The sequence below is a fragment of the Mytilus galloprovincialis genome, chromosome 12 (assembly GCF_965363235.1).
Source record: "Mytilus galloprovincialis chromosome 12, xbMytGall1.hap1.1, whole genome shotgun sequence".
Lineage (NCBI taxonomy): Eukaryota > Metazoa > Mollusca > Bivalvia > Mytilida > Mytilidae > Mytilus > Mytilus galloprovincialis.
Genome location: NC_134849.1, coordinates 30,309,677 through 30,331,857, shown reverse-complemented (window position 1 = coordinate 30,331,857; position 22,181 = coordinate 30,309,677). Strand labels below are relative to the sequence as shown.

General features: G+C 36.3%; 1 long non-coding RNA gene and 1 pseudogene across 1 annotated transcript; one reads left to right on the top strand and one right to left on the bottom strand.

Moving 5' to 3' along the window:
- Positions 1-255: 255 nt before the first annotated feature.
- LOC143055420 (uncharacterized) lies at positions 256-3,322 on the bottom strand. The gene is made up of 2 exons (XR_012972026.1): positions 3,079-3,322; positions 256-1,481 (listed from the first exon to the last, which is right to left on the bottom strand). It is a non-coding gene; the product is annotated as an uncharacterized LOC143055420 (long non-coding RNA).
- A 3,489-nt stretch (positions 3,323-6,811) lies between these two features.
- On the top strand, positions 6,812-8,065 carry LOC143055419 (uncharacterized; annotated as a pseudogene).
- The last annotated feature ends 14,116 nt before the right edge of the window (positions 8,066-22,181 follow it).

The window sequence follows — 22,181 nt, the reverse complement described above, 5'->3', positions numbered from 1 at the left end:
TTATCCAATCAAAATGAACGTTACAAACGTTGTTGCATTAGAATTCGGGATTGACCCTTTCGGGAACCGGGATTTCTTTTTTGGAATTTCGGAATGTCGGGATTTTTTTTTTTTTTTAATTCGGGATTTCGGGATCAGGACACCACCGCCCGCCCCCACCCCCTTACCCCTCAAGTTTGTCACATGAACGACCTTGACTGGCTATACACTGTTGTGTACAATAAAGTCGAAGTGAAATAAAAGTTAACAAAATGGTTTAAATCATCGCAAGCAATTATAATTATGTTGCTATAATACATAAGCAAATAATAGTAGTAAGAAGGAAGATTCCCATACTAATAAAGAACAAACACGTGTCTACTGCAGTTATTGCTTCTTTCCACTTAACTTCCGGTATTTCCAAATCTATTTCCGAATCAATTTCCGGCTCTGTATATTCCGCCGATTTTACGTTGTTTTGACGCAACCGCAGTGCAATAAATCTCAATATTTTATACACTGGTACACTGTCTGGATTTGTAATTAGACCAGCTTCTACGGTCGATATCAAAACAACTAAAGTTCCCATGAGCAGTTGTAAAATAATATAAATTGATACTATTGGAACTGATTCTGAGGTTTGGGGAAGAGAATCTGAGACGATGGTTAGAAATACAGCAAATGACAACCAGACAGTTATTGTGTAGCCTAAACGTTCACCAGTATCCGCAGGAATCTTAAAAGTAAAGATGTCTAACAACGCCAACAAAATAATTGGTAGAATTATATGTAAAATCATATACAAAGGCTTTCGTTTAATTACTATGGTGAACTTTACACTGGATACCATGTAGTCGAACTCAATTGTAGCAGAAGAGGAGGTGATTTCCCACTCACCATGACTCTCCAATCCGTCAGAAAGTTCTATACCGTTAGTGGTCTGTGTCAAAACAATGTCTTGAGATGAATGACTCCATGACACAAAAATTATGTCACACTTATGTTCATCGAAAGGGAAATATTTTGAATCCAAATTGCATCTAGTTTCAAATACCTGAGAAGGTCTCCACGTTAAATAGCCAGAACTATCGACTAACACTTGAATAAACTTTGATCCTAGCTCTTCCAACTCGCTAAATCCATTTTGTAATGATATGTCAGGTTTCCATACATTATCCTGCGGTAAATACAGTATATATAACCCATTATAAGAAGCTGGTGTCCATGTTAAAAGATCGTCTTTCCAAACTATACTCAGCCATCCTGCAGTTTAGTTTTTGTTCAATTTCATTTACGTCATTTATTCCATAAAGATTAAATCTGATATCAACCTCCGTTGGTGCCGATTGGTCGGTACTTGGTCGTATCAACTTGTTATAGCTATTTGTTGAAAAGATCTGTGTGAGAAGGCTCTGAACGTCTGTGTTACTGTGCAATATAGCTATCCTAAACAGAGAGATAAATATCCACAGTTGTGTCGACTTCATGTTTCAAAGAGTTGACTGTAAAAGTTTCAAAAATAAATAAATTAATAAATAAATAATAATAATTTTAATTAAATTCTTAATTCTATTTTTAAGGAGTAAATCATTACACAACGTTGATGACGTCACGGTCACATGACAAAATTATGTATATTAGCTGACAGACAAAAACATTCAACCAACAAGAAGACGAGTTACATCCAAAATTAAATTTCTAAGCTATGAGGGGAAAAAATGAGACAGTGCATGTTTTTTTTTCATAGAACGTGTTCAAAAGGTTCGACGGAAAGTTATGTTATTTCTTCATAGACAGAAAAAAATAGTACAGTCATTCCTTAGATCTATAATATAGATGGTCTTAAGTTATATATTCTAGTGCTTAAGTTGGGTATCAATAGTTTATTTACTTTACATTTTTGTGATAGCGATAAGTTGTGTAAATTATACATCTTCATTTGGAACTATTTAAAAAGTGTATTCTTCATAAATCTGATACTTTTGAACTTTCACTGACAAACTGTTCGGTCATAAATTGTCATTATATTGTTGAACTATAGTCATTGTTTTATCGTAATCCCTTTATAAATACGACCGGTTGCAGACGTTGGCGATGCTAACATTAGACAATGACTATGATCTAGTCACTTGCCTGAGAACACTCGCTTTAACTCCACTCGTAAAATTAGACACAAGTTTTACAAATGTTACAAATTGATTTACTTTTACAAATCGAACGGATGTTGTTATAGTACGAATGCCGGACTCTAACTGAAGTAAGAACTTCAGAAAACATATTTAAACCAAGAATTTACCAGGTTGTTATTTCAGAATAGAAACGAGATTATCGAATGACAATGACATAATACGATAAGGATTAACAAAAGAATATAACAAAAATCTGTCGTTTGCGCTTTAGGCTAAAAAGCCGGCCGTAAAGGATTAAATATTCTTTACGTAAGGAAACTTAAGAACATCTGTGATAGCGATAATTTGATTTCGTCAGTTTTTATTGAATTTCTCTTTTTACCTTGGAGTTTGGTATTTTTGTTTGGTGTTAAAGCGTTGACCAAAGTACATTATGTATGAAGCGCGGAAGTATTAAAATGTGCGCACGGGTAACGCTCTTGTACGGTCAGCCCTATAAAATTATAACAAGAAGCATTTAATTCTTATAGTTTCATGAAATTAAGAGTTATATCAAGCTTTCATTTATTTTTCATTGGCATGGATAGCATGTGAATTCATTGCTGCTGTATAATACGGAAATATATTTTGACATACTTTTCATTGGGGACAATATTTTATTTTACAATTTCACACGAGAGGTGTTAAAGCAAAATACATTCAAATGAACAAAAATACTACGCGTGACAAAGGGACTCAGTCAGTAACATCCCTTATGTAATTAGAATTATGCTTTCCATTCATCAATTTTTTTTCTTTCTAAAATTCTAAATTTAAAAATTGTCATGTACAGGACACGATAGAATAAAATGACATGGCATCTTCTAAAATAGCTTTTATGTTGTTCTTTGTTGAAACTTTGCAATAAAATCTTGTTATAAAAAACATGAAAAATACATAATTGTAAATTAAATAATTTAACGAAACTCACCTTGAAGAAGAACGCGCTTGTGAATATAAACATTGATGATCACCACTAGAACTTGAAGTGACCAGAAACGCCTGACCAGATTTCTAACTTGATTTCCAGGTGAGGTTTGATAGGGGGATTTGTTTTTGTCAACAAGGAAAAATCTGTAATTATCGTGTGTGGAATCTTGACATCATTAAATCGAAATGTTAGTCTAATTTGACTAATCCAGGTTAATTACAAACCGGATTATAATTAACTATTGAGAATCAAATTATACAACCATATGTTCTCCACTATTTGCTATCTTTTGTGAACATTACAGCTTTTACATTAATGCTAGCAAGACAAATCTTTGTTTGGCTTGCTTGCTTTGTTTGTATCAATGTTTGCTCAAGCATGGTAATTAAGATAGGCGGGGCTTCAGCTTGTATACATCATACTTAAATTTTATTGGACGTTATGTTGGAGGTTAAGGACACTAAATTTTAAAATATCACATGACAAATATTCTCACATGTTTCCTTACCTGTAAATATACAATACAGACAGGATTCTACTTCGTCTAAATTATCTTCCTATTACACCAGTTCATTTTCACAATCGTAGAAACGGAAGACAATTTTTTTTTTCAGAGATCCAACTTAAAGACTGTCGTCAAGCACTTTTAGTAAAATAGCTATTCGAACACACCTACTCTGATTTTGTGATCCATTGGATAGGTATTTCACTTGACCCTATATTTCATCTTTTAGTACTGTGATTTTTTTTTATGTTATAAAGTCAACCTGTAGCTTTGCTATATAAAATGATAGCGAGATGATGCATCAAATACTCTTGTTTTGTACATTTTCAAGACAAAATATTCATCTCAAACACACCCTAACATAAAAAAGGTGCACTGGATTTTCTCTTTTCGATACAATTTTTCCCATTTTGGAATATTTTCTTGAGTTGCATAATCGAAGGACAGACATGGAAATAACTGACTGAACTAATAGATTTATATTTTATAAAAACAATATTAGGTCAATTAATGTTGAAGGCCAGTTTCTCAGCCTCATACAAGAAAAAAGTTTATATTTTTCTTTCATTGACAAATTATTGTATTTTTACAGGTGACAAAACATGTGAGAATATTTGTCATGTGATGTTTTAAAATTAAGTGTCCTTAACCTCAGACATAACGTCCAATACAATCTAAGTATGATGTATACAAGCTGAAGCCCCGCCTATCTTAATTACCATGCTTGAGCAAACACTGATACAAACAAAGCAAGCAAGCCAAACAAAGATTTGTCTTGCTAGCATTAATGTTAAAGCTGTAAGTTGTTAATTTAATTTATAAGTTCTTTATCTAATGAATTTTGTCACGATTCAATTCAATTCAATATTTTCATTTGTCTGCCTCTTGTTACAGTGTAAACTGTCTAGAGTATTAATGTGAATATTTTATTTAAATATATTATTAATCATGGTTGAAATCGCAGGGCAGTGATTGCATTGCAATCTTATCTGGTAACTATGTACATTGTTTATATCTCCTGCGCCTCTATATCATAACGTTATTCATATTGACCAATCAGGATGCAGCATAGGTACCCTTGATATGTCTGGCATTTCATATCAACCAATCAAGAGCTAGTATTCATATTTCCCGCCTCATTAATTAGCCAATCAGATTTAAGTAAATTATCATCGTCTGGCATCATCGGCAGTTTCAGCATTCAAAATAATAACTTGCAGCAGCCAACACCTTGTTTAAACTAAGGCTAAAGATTTTTATTCTCATACTTATTAATTATAAGTTTAACAATCGAAAGTGGACGTTCTATACAGTACGATGGAAATCTTACATTTACAGTACTAAGAGATGAATTTACGATACTATTAACGAAAGTTTGATTTTATCTGTGAAAACTTCAGGAATTCGGTGATAAATCCATGGAATTCAAGATATAAACTCGCGTGGTACAGCGTAATTAATACCGATGAAACGGTGATTTATTCGCAGAATCGTATTGCATGTGCAAACCAGAACTTTTAAAGTTGAAGAGCACTAAGCTGGAACGTTCTAGACATCACAAGTTATACCATATTAGCGTAACTTCGGAAGCAGACCGGGAAATCATGTTTTGGTGCAGTAACCAATGATTGGAAATATTAACATTAACTTTGCTGTGATAACGTGCAATCAGTTAGCAAGATGACTTTGGAAGGTTCAAGCTCCAAGACCATGACAGACGTGGAACGGGTTCTAACTTGGGCAGATGCGAAAAAGCTTAGCGAGGCCACGGCAAATGCAGTAATAAGCCTAGGATTTGACTCAATGGAAGCTTTGGCGCTTTTAGAAGGCGAAGATCTTCAGAAGACCAAAATACCGATTGGACAACAGAAACTACTCCTGAAGAGCATAAGGCAGTCATTTAAAGCAGAAACTGAAAACGCGCCAAAAAGCAGTAATGGTGGACTTCCGGCATGTCCGACTACAGAAGATGCGTGCGCACCGGAAGTGACAGACATTCAAGATGGCGGCAACAATAACAAAAACAATCCAACATCCGGATTGACAGACACGTGTGTTGGCAATGTTTTAAATCAATTACAACAGCAGCAATCAGCATCTGGTGTCATAAATCAAGGTAGTGCTTGTTTTAATAACATTCAGTCCTGGCAGGACCCACAAATATTTATTAAATCGTTAGGAAATAACAAAACTAACTCTAATTATTTAGACATTGTAGATTTTGTCATGTTATCAGGGGTTAACATTGGGGATAACGATGAAAGGATTGTATCAGAATCGGGTTCAGGTCAGTTAATTTTAAAATCTGGACCTTCTAAACCTAAGCTAGAGTCTTTAAATGTAAGCCAATGGTCAATGGCAAACTTGGCAATTTTATATAAGTTATTAGAAGAGGGTCATCTAGTCCAGAATAACATTCTGGACTATTTATCATATGCAACTCGTACATACCAATTGTTTCTTTCGCATGATGTAACATCAGTTTTCTTTTATGATAGAGAGTATCGCAGGTTGCAGAATTTACATAAGTTTAGATGGGGAACTGATGTACCACATATTCAAACTGTGTTTTTAAAATCAAAGGGTAGTAACTCAAACAAGTTTTCTAAACCTCCAGTTTCTACATCTAAGGGTTTTAAACCATTTTCCTCTCACACAGCTGGTGGGAAAGAAATATGTAAAAAATTCAACTCCAGGCTAGGTTGTTCACTTAGTGGGTGCAAATTTGAACATGTGTGTAATGTCCCAGGCTGTGGACAAAGACACTCTGGCTCTGGGCATCAGTCTAGCTTTCCAAAAAACGGTTAGGCCCAGTAAAACCTCTCCGTGACCTTCACCTTGATGCTTGGGTTACTGAACTAAAGTATGACTTTGACAAAGAATACTTACTTCATGGTATAGAATTTGGGTTTGACATTGTGACCTCAGCAGCTAATGAGTTACCATCAGGAATAGTTGGTAAAAACCACCCATCCGCTTCACCTAACAACCCCCTGTACGAAAAAGCTCATTTGCAAATTCTAAATGAAATAGAGCGTGGCAACTATGTTTTTGCTGAAAAAACTCCCCGCATTATAAGTCCATTAGCAGTTATACCTAAACCAGACGGGGGCGTCCGTATTATTCATGACTGTAGTAGACCAGAGGGGTCTGCAGTAAACTCCTTTGTTGGTGAAATAGAAAAACAAAGATTTCAAACTTTAGATGAAGCATCAAAATTAGTTACTCCAAACTGTTATATGGCTAAAGTAGATTTGAAAACCGCTTATAGATCTGTGAACCTTAGCTCACAAAGTCAAGAAGTAACTGGTTTAAAATGGACCTTCCATGATGGAACAGATTATACTTTGTATGATACAAAGCTCCCATTTGGATCAAAATTAGCACCCCATATTTTTCATAGGCTATCCCAAGCTGTCCGTCGTATGATGTCACGCAGAGGTTTTACTATCATCGCATACTTAGATGATTTTTTTATTTGTGAAACAACAAAGCAGCGTTGCATCCAAGCATTAAACATTTTACTCGCACTTCTTCGCAAGTTGGGATTTATGATAAATTGGTCAAAAGTGGTTGACCCCACCACTAAATTGACTTTCTTAGGCATAGAAATTGACTCTACTGCAATGGAGTTAAGGCTTCCAGGGGAAAAGCTTTCCCTACTTAAGCATGAATTGGCAGAATTTAGTAAGCGTAAAAGAGCATCAAAAAAGCAATTGCAATCTATAGCAGGCAAACTTAATTGGGCATCAGCAGTGGTTCATGGCGGGAGAGTATTCCTTCGCAGAATTATTGACGCAATTACCCCTTTAAAGCATGATTGGCATAAGGCAATCCTCCATGGCGAAATACGGCATGATATTGAATGGTGGAAAAAATTCTTAGAGACTTTTAATGGAAAGTCCCTCATTTTAGGAAAGATCCCCTTGTCATCAGTATACACAGATGCATGTAAGCAGGGGGAGGGGGTTTCTTTGGATGTGACTGGTTTTATACGAATTGGGAAAATGACTTCCCTGTAGTAAAAAATCTCCATATCAATGAGCTTGAGGCTCTTGCAGTAGTCTTGGCAGCGCAAAGATGGGGGAAAGATTGGGAAAATAAAAGAGTCGTTATATTCTCAGACAATATGACCACTGTTGCATGCTTGAATAAGTGCACTTCACGCAGCAAAATTTTGATGTCTTACCTTAGGGACTTGTTTTGGCTCTCTGCAACATATAATTTTCACATAACAGCTGTCCATGTTCCAGGGAAAGTAAATATTATAGCAGACTTCATATCTAGGTTACATGAGCCAAATGCGTTTTACCAATTTATGAATTTTTATCTTCCCAAACCACTGTTTTTAAGGCATTTGGAATCCCATATGTCTAACCAAGCCCTATCCTATCTTTTATGTAGGCATTCCAAGTGCAGGGAAGGTGCAGGAGTTGGATAGCCTAGTTTTGTTTTTCCAAAGCAGGATGTTTGCAGACTCAACGAAAATGACATATATGTTGTATTTTAGAAGTTATGAATCCTTTTGCAGAGGTTTACTAATTCCTATGGTCCCAATTAGCAAAGATAATTTGGCCAGATATATTGTTTTTCTTACACAAAGGCTTTGTTATAACTCAGTTGTCAATTATTTAAATATTGTGCGCCTCCTGCATGAAGAGGCTGAGTTGCCTTACCCTATTGATACACATTTTGTCAAAGGTGTCTTAAAAGGGGTTAAAAGAGTTCTAGGGGCTGAAAAACGCCCAAAATTACCAATAACTCCTAAAATACTGTCTGGCATTTTTACAACTATAGACTTAAATGAAAGTTTGGATATAACTTTTTGGGCAGCTTGCTTAGTAGCATTTTTTTCCTTTTTCAGGAAATCAAACCTTTTTACACCATCTTTACAGGAATTTAATCCTGATCGGCATTTAAACAGGGCATCGGTTAAGTTTTCGAAGGAGGGGGCCACTTTAACACTCAGGAAAACAAAAACCATACAAAATAGGGAAAGAGCTCTAGAAGTACCTTTACCTATAATTCCAGGTTCCCCCTTCTGTCCCTGTCAAGCTTTGAAACTATCATTTGATATATGCCCTTCCTCTCATAATTTGGTGTCAGCTTTTATGTTTTCCTCCAAGTCCAAGTTAATGCCCCTTACATATAATGGGTTTTTAGCCCGATTAAAACAGTCTTTAAAATCTCTAGGATATGATAGTTCTAAGTACTCTGGGCACAGTTTTCGTAGAGGCGGGGCAACATTTGCATTAGAATGTGGCGTTCCTTCTGAAATTATTCAGACACAGGGGGATTGGAAGAGTGATGCATACAAAAATTATTTAGATCCTTCTTTCACTCATCGACAGACTGTCATGAATGTCTTTGCAAAAGCACTTCCAAAAATGGTATAAAATGGTTTTCTAATCATAAATTTTTCAATATCATTGTAATCTTAGTTTTATTTTTCTGAGTACAAATATTTATACACTATTCCCCTACCTCTAAATACAGGTTTGGATTTCTTTTTGGAGAACCACAGTTTTTATTACACATCATTTATCTTTTGTATTCATGCATTACTTACATTTTGTATTTGCCTTAATTCATTTAGCATTATGTTCAATTATTGTATAATTGAAATAATTACATGCATACTTAGTTAGTTTTCCCAAACCTGTCTTTGTTTAAATATATAACCAACACTGCCTTATGTTCTATTCGGCCGCTGAATCCTTCGGGTGTATCCAAACTTGATTTGGGACGTTATATAAGTCATACCATATCAAGCGTTGGCAGGGAGGCTGAAAAGAGGCAGTGTTTATCACCATTGGCAAAGGGGGGAAGGGTGGGTCTCTATTTTCATAACATAAGATTAATGTGAATATTTTATTTAAATATATTATTAATCATGGTTGAAATCGCAGGGCAGTGATTGCATTGCAATCTTATCTGGTAACTATGTACATTGTTTATATCTCCTGCGCCTCTATATCATAACGTTATTCATATTGACCAATCAGGATGCAGCATAGGTACCCTTGATATGTCTGGCATTTCATATCAACCAATCAAGAGCTAGTATTCATATTTCCCGCCTCATTAATTAGCCAATCAGATTTAAGTAAATTATCATCGTCAGGCATCATCGGCAGTTTCAGCATTCAAAATAATAACTTGCAGCAGCCAACACCTTGTTTAAACTAAGGCTAAAGATTTTTATTCCCACCCTCCCGACCCTCATTCATGTATATATATGTCATGAAAATCAGTTCATGAACTGTCTTTTAAGTTTGTATTGTCATGTTTGGTTTATTTTATTATTTTTTTTGTACTGTTTACCATGTATATTGTATTCATTGTATTTTCATGTGTAGTTTAGTCTCGATGTTTGAGAACCACAGTTTTTATTACACATCATTTATCTTTTGTATTCATGCATTACTTACATTTTGTATTTGCCTTAATTCATTTAGCATTATGTTCAATTATTGTATAATTGAAATAATTACATGCATACTTAATAAACTGTGGTTAGTTTTCCCAAACCTGTCTTTGTTTAAATATATAACCAACACTGCCTTATGTTCTATTCGGCCGCTGAATCCTTCGGGTGTATCCAAACTTGATTTGGGACGTTATATAAGTCATACCATATCAAGCGTTGGCAGGGAGGCTGAAAAGAGGCAGTGTTTATCACCATTGGCAAAGGGGGGAAGGGTGGGTCTCTATTTTCATAACATAAGATTAATAAAGTAATACAAGTGAATAATTAATAGGATCCAGAAACAAGCTGTTAGCTTATTTTAATCCGTTTGCTAATTCAAATCAGAACATTTTCATGGACGTCAAGTTGGTTACTTATTTCCTATTCCCTATTCGTTACCTATTCCCTATTCGTTACCTATTCCCTATTTGTTACCTATTCCCTATTCCCTATTCGTTACCTATTCGTTACCTATTCCCTATTCCCTATTCGTTACCTATTCGTTACCTATTCCCTATTTCCTATTCGTTACCTATTCGTTACCTATTCCCTATTCCCAATTCGTTACTTATTTCCTATTCCCTATTCGTTACCTATTCCCTATTCCCTATTCGTTACCTATTCCCTATTCCCTATTCGTTACCTATTCCCTATTCCCTATCGTTACCTATTCGTTACGTATTCCCTATTCCTTATTCGTTACTTATTCGATTTTTAATATCCTTCCCCCTTTTTAATTGTTTATACTCCTATATCTGGTAATAGTTCTAAATTTGTTGAGGTAAAATGATCTTTTTATGACCTATTTATATGTGTTTGTGCTCAACCGATCCTTTTACTTTATTTTCGATACTCATTTGTTCCTTATTTGATTTTTATACGTTCTCAGGCTACCTTTTAACTGCTTTATGTCCGTATGTTTGAAGATGGATCTTGGTTCGAAGGGATGAAATCACCGTGTTAGCGCTTGCATAAAAAAAAAGATGTGATATGATTGCCAATGAGACAACACCCCACAATAGACCAAAATGACACAGAAACTATCAACTATAGGTCAATTAAGGAATAACAGCACTGTAGTTGAAGAGTTGCCACCGTAAATTTTAGATTTGACGGTGGCAACTCTTCAACTACAGTACTGTTATTCCGATTCTAATGCATTTCAAAATGAAATAATACGATAAAACTTGGAAAAATGTCTAAATTTGACAAATAATAAAAAATCCGCGAAACTTCATGAATGATTTTGGCGCAAAGACGTCATGGGTAAACGTGACGTCATACAAATAAAAACTTACAAACTGGAGGTTATTACGTGTACGCTTCAAATTCGGATAAAATAACTTTAAAACGGCAAATTCGAAGTAGGAGTTGTTTTATTTTTGATTATATAGTAGTAATCGAACTTTTGTTGATTCAATCATTTCAAGATGGTTGTCCCTCCTTAGTTACGCCTGGTCAACTGTGGATTTGACGGCAACTTTTAGCCAATGAAAAAAATTGTTACATACAAATTGCATTAGAATGTACGGCCTTCAACAATGAGCATAGCCCAAACCGTGTAGTCACCTATAAAAGGCCCAGACATGACAATTTCAAACAATTCAAACAACAAAACTAACGGCCGTATTTCATATACAAAAAAAATAAACGGAAAACAAATATGTTACACAAAAACAAACGATAACCACTTAATTTCAGGCTCTTGTCGAGGGACAGGCACAAACTAACATAATGTGGTGGGGTTAAACATGTTAGCAGGGTGTACATAGTTTCGGAGCATGCTATAACCTTGTTTAATTCGTTCCATCACTCGCTTATAATTCGCTTATAATACGTGTATCATACGTTGCACCTTTTAAAACATGATTTTCAATTGTTTTGTTGTCTCTGGTGGGAGATTTGGGTTCTTAGAGGTGATATACCTCTATAAGCGCATATGTACCCGTTCCAGCGCTCGGACAATACCCTGTTAAATATTCGTTACCTATTCGCTTTTAAAACGTTTAATGTACGTTGCACCTTTTAGAAAAGGATTTTTTCAATTGTGTTCATATCTCTGGTGGTAAAAATGTGTTCTTATAGATGAAATACCTCTATTAGCGCGTATGTACTCGTTCCAGCGCTCGGATAATACCCTGTTACTTATTCGTGCCTTATTCGCTTTTAATGCGCGGGGTATACGTTGCACCTTGAAATAAATCGTTTTTTAATTGTGTTCATGTCTCTAGTGGTAACAATGTGTTCTTAGAGATGAAATGACCCTATTAGCGCGCATGTACCCGTTCCAGCGCTCGGTTGATACCCTGTTACTTATTCGTTACTTATTCGCCTATAATACGTTTCTTGTACGTTGCACCTTTTAGAAAAGAATTTTCATTTGTGTCCATGTCTCTGCTGGTAATAATGTGTTATTAGAGATGAAATGACCATATGAGCGTGCATGTACCTGTTCCAGCGCTCGGTTAATACCCTGTTACCTATTCGTTACCTATTCACTTATAATACGTTTGTTGTACGTTGCAACTTTTAGAAAAGGATTTTCAATTGTGTTCATATCTCTGGTGGTAATAATGTGTTCTTATAGATGAAATACCCCTATTAGCGCGTATGTACTCGTTCCAGCGCTCGGATAATACCCTGTTACTTATTCGTTCCTTATTCGCTTTTAATGCGCGGGGTATACGTTGCACCTTGAAATAAATCGTTTTTTAATTGTGTTCATGTCTCTGGTGGTAACAATGTGTTCTTAGAGATGAAATGACCCTATTAGCGCGCATGTACCCGTTCCAGCGCTCGGTTGATACCCTGTTATTTATTCGTTACTTATTCGCCTATAATACGTTTCTTGTACGTTGCACCTTTTAGAAAAGGATTTTCAATTGTGTCCATGTCTCTGCTGGTAATAATGTGTTCTTAGAGATGAAATGACCCTATGAGCGTGCATGTACCTGTTCCAGCGCTCGGTTAATACCCTGTTACCTATTCGTTACCTATTCACTTATAATACGTTTGTTGTACGTTGCACCTTTTAGAAAAGGATTTTCAATTGTGTTCATGTCTCTGGTGGCAACAATGTGTTCTTAGAGATGAAATTACCCTATTAGCACGTATGTCCCCGTTCCAGCGCTCAGTTAATACTCTGTTTCTTATTCGTTACTTATTCGGCTATAATACGTTTGTTATAAGTTGCAACTTTTAGAAAAGGATTTTCAATTGTGTCCATGTCTCTGGTGGTAACAATGTGTTCTTATGATGAAATGACCCTATTAGCGCGCATGTACCCGTTCCAGCGCTCGGTTAATACCCTGTTACTTATTCGCTACTTATTTGCTGATAATACGTTTGTTGTACGTTGCACCTTTTAGAAAAGGATTTTCAATTGTGTTTATGTCTCTGGTGGTAACAATGTGTTGAGAGATGAAATGACCCTATTAGCGTGCATGTACCCGTTCCAGCGCTCGGTTAATACCCTGTTACTTATTTGTTACCTATTCGTTACTTATTCCCTATTCCCTATGCGTTACCTATTCGTAACTTATTCCCTATTCCCTATTTGTTACCTATTCGTTACTTATTCCCTATTCCCTATGCGTTACCTATTCGTTATTTATTCCCTATTCCCTATTTGTTACCTATTCGTTACTTATTCCTTATTCGTTACTTATTCGATTTTTGCCATGATTTCCTCACCCTTTTTAATTTTTGTCGAGCCTGCAACTATTGTTGCAGAAAGCTCGAAATAGGGATAGTGATCCGGCGGCGGCGGCTACGACGGCGTCGGTGTTAGCTAACTTTTTAAAAACTTTATATTTTAGAAGGTGGATGCTTCATACTTTGTATATGGATGCCTCATGTTACGAAGTGTCTGTCAGTCACATTTTCATGGTTCAGTGACCACTTGAAAAAAAGTTAAGATTTTTTGTAATGTTGAATTCTCTCTTATTTTAAGTAATAGGATAATTATATTTGGTATGTGCTTACCTTGTAAGGTCCTCATGCCCGTCAGACAGTTTTCACTTAACCTCGACCTCATTTCATGGATCAGTGAACAAGGTTAAATTTTGGTGGTCAAGTCCATATCTCAGATACTATAAGCAATAGGGCAAGTATATTCGGTGTATGTGAGGACTGTAAGGTGTCCATGTCCAACTGGCAGGTGTCATCTGACCTTGACCTTATTATCATGGTTCAGTGGTTATAGTTAAGTTTTTGTGTTTTGGACTCTTTTTCTCATACTTTACACAATTACAATATGTGTTGTATGGAATGATTGTAAGGTGTACATGTCTAGCGTGCAGATGTCATCTGACCTTGACCTCATTTTCATGGTTGAGTGGTTAAAGTTAAGTTTTTGAGTTTTGGTCTTTTTATCTAATACTATATGCTATAAGTCAACTATATTTGGTGTATGGAAATATTATATGATCTGTATGTCAGTCGCGCAGGTTTTATTTGACCTCGACCTCATTTTCACGGTTCATTGCTCAGTGTTAAGTTTTTGTGTTTTGGTCTATTTTTCTTAAACTATAAGTAAGAGGTCAACTATATTTGTTGTATGAAAGCATTGTTAGGTGTACATGTCTGTCTGGCATGTTTCATCTGACCTTGACCTCATTTTCATGGTTCATGGGTCTTGGTTATCTTGGTTAATGTTAAGTTATGTTACATGTACAGTTGTTATAAAGCTTTATACTTAAGACTATCAACATAATATCAATGATTAGTAAAGAAGGCGAGACATTTCAGCGTGTGCACTCTTGTTTATATTCTTATCTCTTGTTATAGATCTAAATTTGTTGAGGTAAAATGACCTTTTTATGACCTATTTATATGTGTTTGTGCTCAACCGATCCTGTTGCTTTATGTTAGATACTTATTTGTTTATTATTTGATTTTTATACGTTCTACTTTTTAAATGTTTTATATTCGTATGTTTGAAGATCTGGTTCTTGGTTCGAAGAGGTGAAATCACCTTTTAGCGCTTGTATAAAAATGAACATTTTAGAAAATGATTTTTAATTGTGTTCTTGTCTCTGGCGGTAACTATGTGTTCTTGTCTCTGGCGGTAACTATGTGTTCTTGTCTCTGGCGGTAACTATGTGTTCTTAGAGATGAAATAACCCTATTAGCGTGTATGTACCCGTTCCAGCGCTCGGTTTATACCCTGTAACTGATTCGTTCCTTAATCGCTTTTAATACGCGTGGTAAACGTTGCACCTTGAAATAAAACGATTATGAATTGCTTTGATGTCTCTGGTGGTTCTCTGAGGGGGTTCTCTGATTTGAAAAAACCTAATAGAACATATGTACCCATTTCACCGCTACACTGATACCCTGTTACTTATTCGTTCCTTATTCGCTTTTAAAACGTGTGTTATGCGTTGCCCTTTCAAAAAGAAATATTTTTGTGTCTCTGGTGGTAACTGTCGGTTCTTAGAGGTGAAATAACCCTAATAGAACATATGTACTCGTTTCAGCGCTCGACTGATACCATGTTACTTATTCGTTCCTTATTCGCTTTTAATACGCGTGGTATACGTTGCACCTTGGAATAAATCGATTATCTATTGCTTTCATGTCTCTGGTGGTAAATTAATTGTGTGTTCTCTGAAGTGAAAAAAAACCCTATTAGCGCATATGTACCCGTTTCAGCGCAACACTGATACCCTGTTACTTATTCGTTTCTTATTTGCTTATAAAACGTGTTGTAGTGGTTAGTGCATCGGACTACTGACACAATGGTTCCTGGTTCGATTCCCGTTCGGGATGAAAATTTCAGGAACTCAATTTTCGGCTCTCCCTTGACACCATTTGCGAGTATGGTCTTGAGGAAACGATGATAGTCCGTCGGAAGAGGACGATAAATGGCTGACCCGTGTTAAGAGAGAGCCATATCTCTTGCACGTTAAAGACACCCTTGTAGATTTCGAAAAAGAGTAGACTGATGCCGCTACAAGGCAGCACTCGCACCCGCAAAGTGAAAAGGGATAAATATAAGTTGCAAAACTTGTTTCCCAATCCACTATAAATAAATATGTTTAAATTAAAAAATGAAACGTGTGTTATGCGTATCACTTTAAAAAAAAGAAATATGTTTGTGTCTCTGGTGGTAACTGTCGGTTTTTAGAGGTGAAATAACCCTAATAGAACATATGTACCCGTTTAATCGCTAGACTGATACCCTGTTACTTATTCGTTCCTTATTCGCTTTTAATACGCATGGTATACGTTGCACCTTGTAATAAATCGATTATCGATTGCTTTCACGTCTCTGATGGTAATTATGTGTTCTCTGAGTTCAAAAAACCCTATAAGCGCATATGTACCCATTTCACCGCTACACTAATACCCTGTTACTTACTCGTTCCTTATTCGCTTTTCAAACATGTGTTATGCGTTGCACTTTAAAAAGAAATATTTTTGTGTCTCTGGTGGTAACTGTCGGTTCTTAGAGGTGAAATAACCTTAATCGAACATATGTACCCGTTTCAGCGCTCGACTGATACCTCGTTACTTATTCGTTCCTTATTCGCTTTAAATACGCGTGCTATGCGTTGCACCTTGAAATAAGAAGTAACGAATAAGTAACAAGATATTAGCCGAGCGCTGGAACGGGTACATACGCGCTAAAAGGGTTATTTCATCTCTAAGAACACATTGTTACCACCAGAGACAAGAACACAAATGAAAATCTTTTTCTAAAATGTGCAACGTACAACAAACGTATTATAAGCGAATAAGTAACGAATAGGTAACGAATAGGTAACAGGGTATTAACCGAGCGCTGGAACGGGTATATGCGCGCTAATAGGGTCATTTCATCTCTAAGAACACATTGTTACCACCAAAGACGTGAACACAATTGAAAATCCTTTTTTAAAAGATGCAACAAACAACAAACGTATTATAAGTGAATAGGTAACGAATAGGTAACGAATAGGTAACAGGGTATTAACCGAGCGCTGGAATGGGTACATTCGCGCTAATAGGGTCATTTAATTTATAAGAACACATTGTTACCACCAGAGACATGGACAAAATTGAAAATCCTTTTGTAAAAGGTGCAACGTACAACAAACGTATTATAGGCGAATAAGTAACGAATAAGTAACAGGGTAATAACCGAGCGCTGGAACAGGTACATATGCGCTAATAGGGTAATTTCATCTCTAAGAACACATTGTTACCACCAGAGACATGAACACAAATGAAAATCTTTTTCTAAAAGGTGCAACGTACAACAAACGTATTATAAGCGAATAAGTAACGAATAGGTAACGAATAGGTAACAGGGTATTAACCGAGCGCTGGAACGGGTATATGCGCGCTAATAGCGTCATTTCATCTCTAAGAACACATTGTTACCACCAGAGACGTGAACACAATTGAAAATCCTTTTCTAAAAAGTGCAACATACAACAAACGTATTATAAGTGAATAGGTAACGAATAGGTAACGAATAGGTAACAGGGTATTAACCGAGCGCTGGAATGGGTACATGCGCGCTAATAGGGTCATTTAATTTATAAGAACACATTGTTACCACCAGAGACATGGACAAAATTGAAAATCCTTTTCTAAAAGGTGCAACGTACAACAAACGTATTATAGGGGAATAAGTAACGAATAAGTAACAGGGTAATAACCGAGCGCTGGAACAGGTACATATGCGCTAATAGGGTAATTTCATCTCTAAGAACACATTGTTACCACCACAGACATGAACACAAATGAAAATCTTTTTCTAAAAGGTGCAACGTTCTACAAACGTATTATAAGCGAATAAGTAACGAATAGGTAACGAATAGGTAACAGGGTATTAACCGAGCGCTGGAACGGGTACATGCGCGCTAATAGGGTCATTTCATCTCTAAGAACACATTGTTACCACCAGAGACATGAACACAATTGAAAATCCTTTTCTAAAAGGTGCAACGTACAACAAACGTATTATAAGCGAATAAGTAACGAATAGGTAACAGGGTATTAACCGAGCGCTGGAACGGGTACATGCGCGCTAAAAGGGTTATTTCATCTCTAAGAACACATTGTTACCACCAGAGACATGAACACAAATGAAAATCTTTTTCTAAAAGGTGCAACGTACAACAAACGTATTATAAGCGAATAAATAACGAATAGGTAACGAATAGGTAACAGGGTATTAACCGAGCGCTGGAACGGGTATATGCGCGCTAATAGGGTTATTTCATCTCTAAGAACACATTGTTACCACCAGAGACATGAACACAAATGAAAATCTTTTTCTAAAAGGTGCAACGTACAACAAACGTATTATAAGCGAATAAGTAACGAATAGGTAACAGGGTATTAACCGAGCGCTGGAACGGGTATATGCGCGCTAATAGGATTATTTCATCTCTAAGAACACATTGTTACCACCAGAGACGTGAACACAATTGAAAATTCTTTTTTAAAAGGTGCAACATACAACAAACGTATTATAAGTGAATAGGTAACGAATAGGTAACGAATAGGTAACAGGGTATTAACCGAGCGCTGGAATGGGTACATGCGCGCTAATAGGGTCATTTAATATATAAGAACACATTGTTACCACCAGAGACATGGACAAAATTGAAAATCCTTTTGTAAAAGGTGCAACGTACAACAAACGTATTATAGGCGAATAAGTAACGAATAAGTAACAGGGTAATAACCGAGCGCTGGAACAGGTACATATGCGCTAATAGGGTAATTTCATCTCTAAGAACACATTGTTACCACCAGAGACATGAACACAAATGAAAATCTTTTTCTAAAAGGTGCAACGTACAACAAACGTATTATAAGCGAATAAGTAACGAATAGGTAACAGGGTATTAACCGAGCGTTGGAACGGGTATATGCGCGCTAATAGGGTCATTTCATCTCTAAGAACACATTGTTACCACCAGAGACGTGAACACAATTGAAAATCCTTTTCTAAAAGGTGCAACATACAACAAACGTATTATAAGTGAATAGGTAACGAATAGGTAACGAATAGGTAACAGGGTATTAACCGAGCGCTGGAATGGGTACATGCGCGCTAATAGGGTCATTTAATTTATAAGAACACATTGTTACCACCAGAGACATGGACAAAATTGAAAATCCTTTTCTAAAAGGTGCAACGTACAACAAACGTATTATAGGGGAATAAGTAACGAATAAGTAACAGGGTAATAACCGAGCGCTGGAACAGGTACATATGCGCTAATAGGGTAATTTCATCTCTAAGAACACATTGTTACCACCACAGACATGAACACAAATGAAAATCTTTTTCTAAAAGGTGCAACGTTCAACAAACGTATTATAAGCGAATAAGTAACGAATAGGTAACAGGGTATTAACCGAGCGCTGGAACGGGTACATGCGCGCTAATAGGGTCATTTCATCTCTAAGAACACATTGTTACCACCAGAGACATGAACACAATTGAAAATCCTTTTCTAAAAGGTGCAACGTACAACAAACGTATTATAAGCGAATAAGTAACGAATAGGTAACAGGGTATTAACCGAGCGCTGGAACGGGTACATGCGCTCTAATAGGGTCATTTCATCTATAAGAACACATCATTACCACCAGAGATATGAACACAATTGAAAATCCGTTTCTTAAAGGTGCAACGTACAACAAACGTATTATAAGTGAATAGGTAACGAATAGGTAACAGGGTATTAACCGAGCGCTGAAACGGGTACATGCGCGCTAATAGGGTCATTTCATCTCTAAGAACACATTGTTACCACCAGAAACATGAACACAATTAAAAAACGATTTATTTCACGGTGCAACAAATACCCTGTGCATTAAAAGCAAATAAGGAACGAATAAGTAACCAGGTATTATCCGAGCGCTGGAACGGGTACATACGCGCTAATAAGGGTATTTCATCTATAAGAACACATTATTACCACCAGGGATATGAACACAATTCAAAATCCTTTTCTAAAATGTGCAACGTATAACAAAAGTATTATAAGTGAATAGGTAGCGAATAGGTAAGAGGGTATTAACTGAGCACTGGAACGGGTACGTACGCGCTAATAGGGTCATTTCATCTCTAAGAACACATTGTTACCACCAGAGACATGGACACAATTGAAAATCCTTTTCTAAAAGGTGCAACGTACAACAAATGTATTATGAGTGAATAGGTAACGAATAGGTAACAGGGTATTAACCGAGCGCTGGAATGGGTACATGCACACTAATAGGGTCATTTCATCTCTAAGAAAACATTGTTACCACCAGAGACATAGACACAATTAAAAAACGATTTATTTCAAGGTGCAACGTATACCCCGCGCATTAAAAGCAAATAAGGAACGAATAAGAAACAGGGTATTATCCGAGCGCTGGAACGAGTACATACGTGCTAATAGGTGTATTTCATCTATAAGAACACATTATTACCACCAGAGATATGAACGCAATTGAAAATCCTTTTCTAAAAGGTGCAACGTACAACAAACGTATTAAAAGCGAATATGTAACGAATAGATAACGAATAGGTAACAGGGTATTATCTGAGCGCTGGAACGGGTACATACACGCTAATAGGGGTATTTCATCTATAGAACACATTATTGCCACCAGGGATATGAACACAATTGAAAATCCTTTTGTAAAAGGTGCAACGTACAACAAACGTATTAAAAGCGAATAAGTAATGAATAGGTAACGAATAGGTAACAGGGTATTAACCGAGCGCTGGAACGGGTACATGCACGCTTATATGGTCATTTCATCCCTTAGAACACATTGTTACCACCAGAGACATGGACACAATTGAAAATCCTTTTCTAAAAGGTGCAACGTACAACAAACGTATTATAAGTGAATAGGTAACGAATAGTTAACGAATAGGTAATGAATAGGTAACAGGGCATTAACCGAGCGCTGGAACAGGTACATGCGAGCTAATAGGGTAATTTCATCTCTAAGAACACATTGTTACCACAAGAGACATGGACACAATTGAAAATTCTTTTCTGAAAGGTGCAACGTACAACAAACGTATTATAAGTGAATAGGTAACGAATAAATAATAGGGTATTAACCGAGCGCAGAAACGGGTACATGCGCGCTTATAGGGTCATTTCATCTCTAAGAACACATTGTTACCACCAGAGAGATGAACCCAATTAAAAAACGATTTATTTCAAGGTGCAACGTATACCCTGCGCATTAAAAGCGAATAAGGAACGAATAAGTAACCAGGTATTATCCGAGCGCTGGAACGGGTACATACGCGCTAATAGGGGTATTTCATCTATAAGAACACATTATTACCATCAGAGATATGAACACAATTGAAAATCCTTTCCAAAAGGTGCAACGTACAACAAACGTATTAAAAGCTAATAAGTAACGAATATTTAACAGGGTATTATCCGAGCACTGGAGCGGGTACATATGCGCTTATAGAGGTATATCACCTCTAAGAACCCAAATCTACCACCAGAGACAACAAAACAATTGAAAATCATGTTTTAAAAGGTGTACACCCTGCTAATATGTTTAACCCCACCACATTATGTTAGTATGTGCCTGTCCCTAGACAAGAGCCTAAAATTAAGTAGTTATCGTTTGTTTTTGTGTTACATATTTGTTTTCCGTTTATTTTTTTGTATATGAAATACGGCCGTTAGTTTTGTTGTTTGAATTGTTTTAGATTGTCATGTCTGGGCCTTTTATAGGTGACTACACGGTTTGGGCTATGCTCATTGTTGAAGGCCGAGCAATGACCTATAGTTGATAATCTCTGTGTCATTTTAGTCTATTGTGGGGTGTCGTCTCATTGGCAATCATACCACATCTTTTTTTTTATGCAAGCGCTAACACGGTGATTTCATCCCTTCGAATCAAGATCCATCTTCAAACATACGGACATAAACAGTTAAAAGGTAGAACGTATAAAAATCAAAAAAGGAACAAATGAGTATAGAACATAAAGTAAAAGGATCGGTTGAGCACAAACACATATAAATAGGTCATAAAAAGATCATTTTACCTCAACAAATTTAGAACTATTACCAGATATGAGAGTATAAACAATTAAAAAGGGGGAAGGATATTAAAAATCGAATAAGTAACGAATAAGGAATAGGG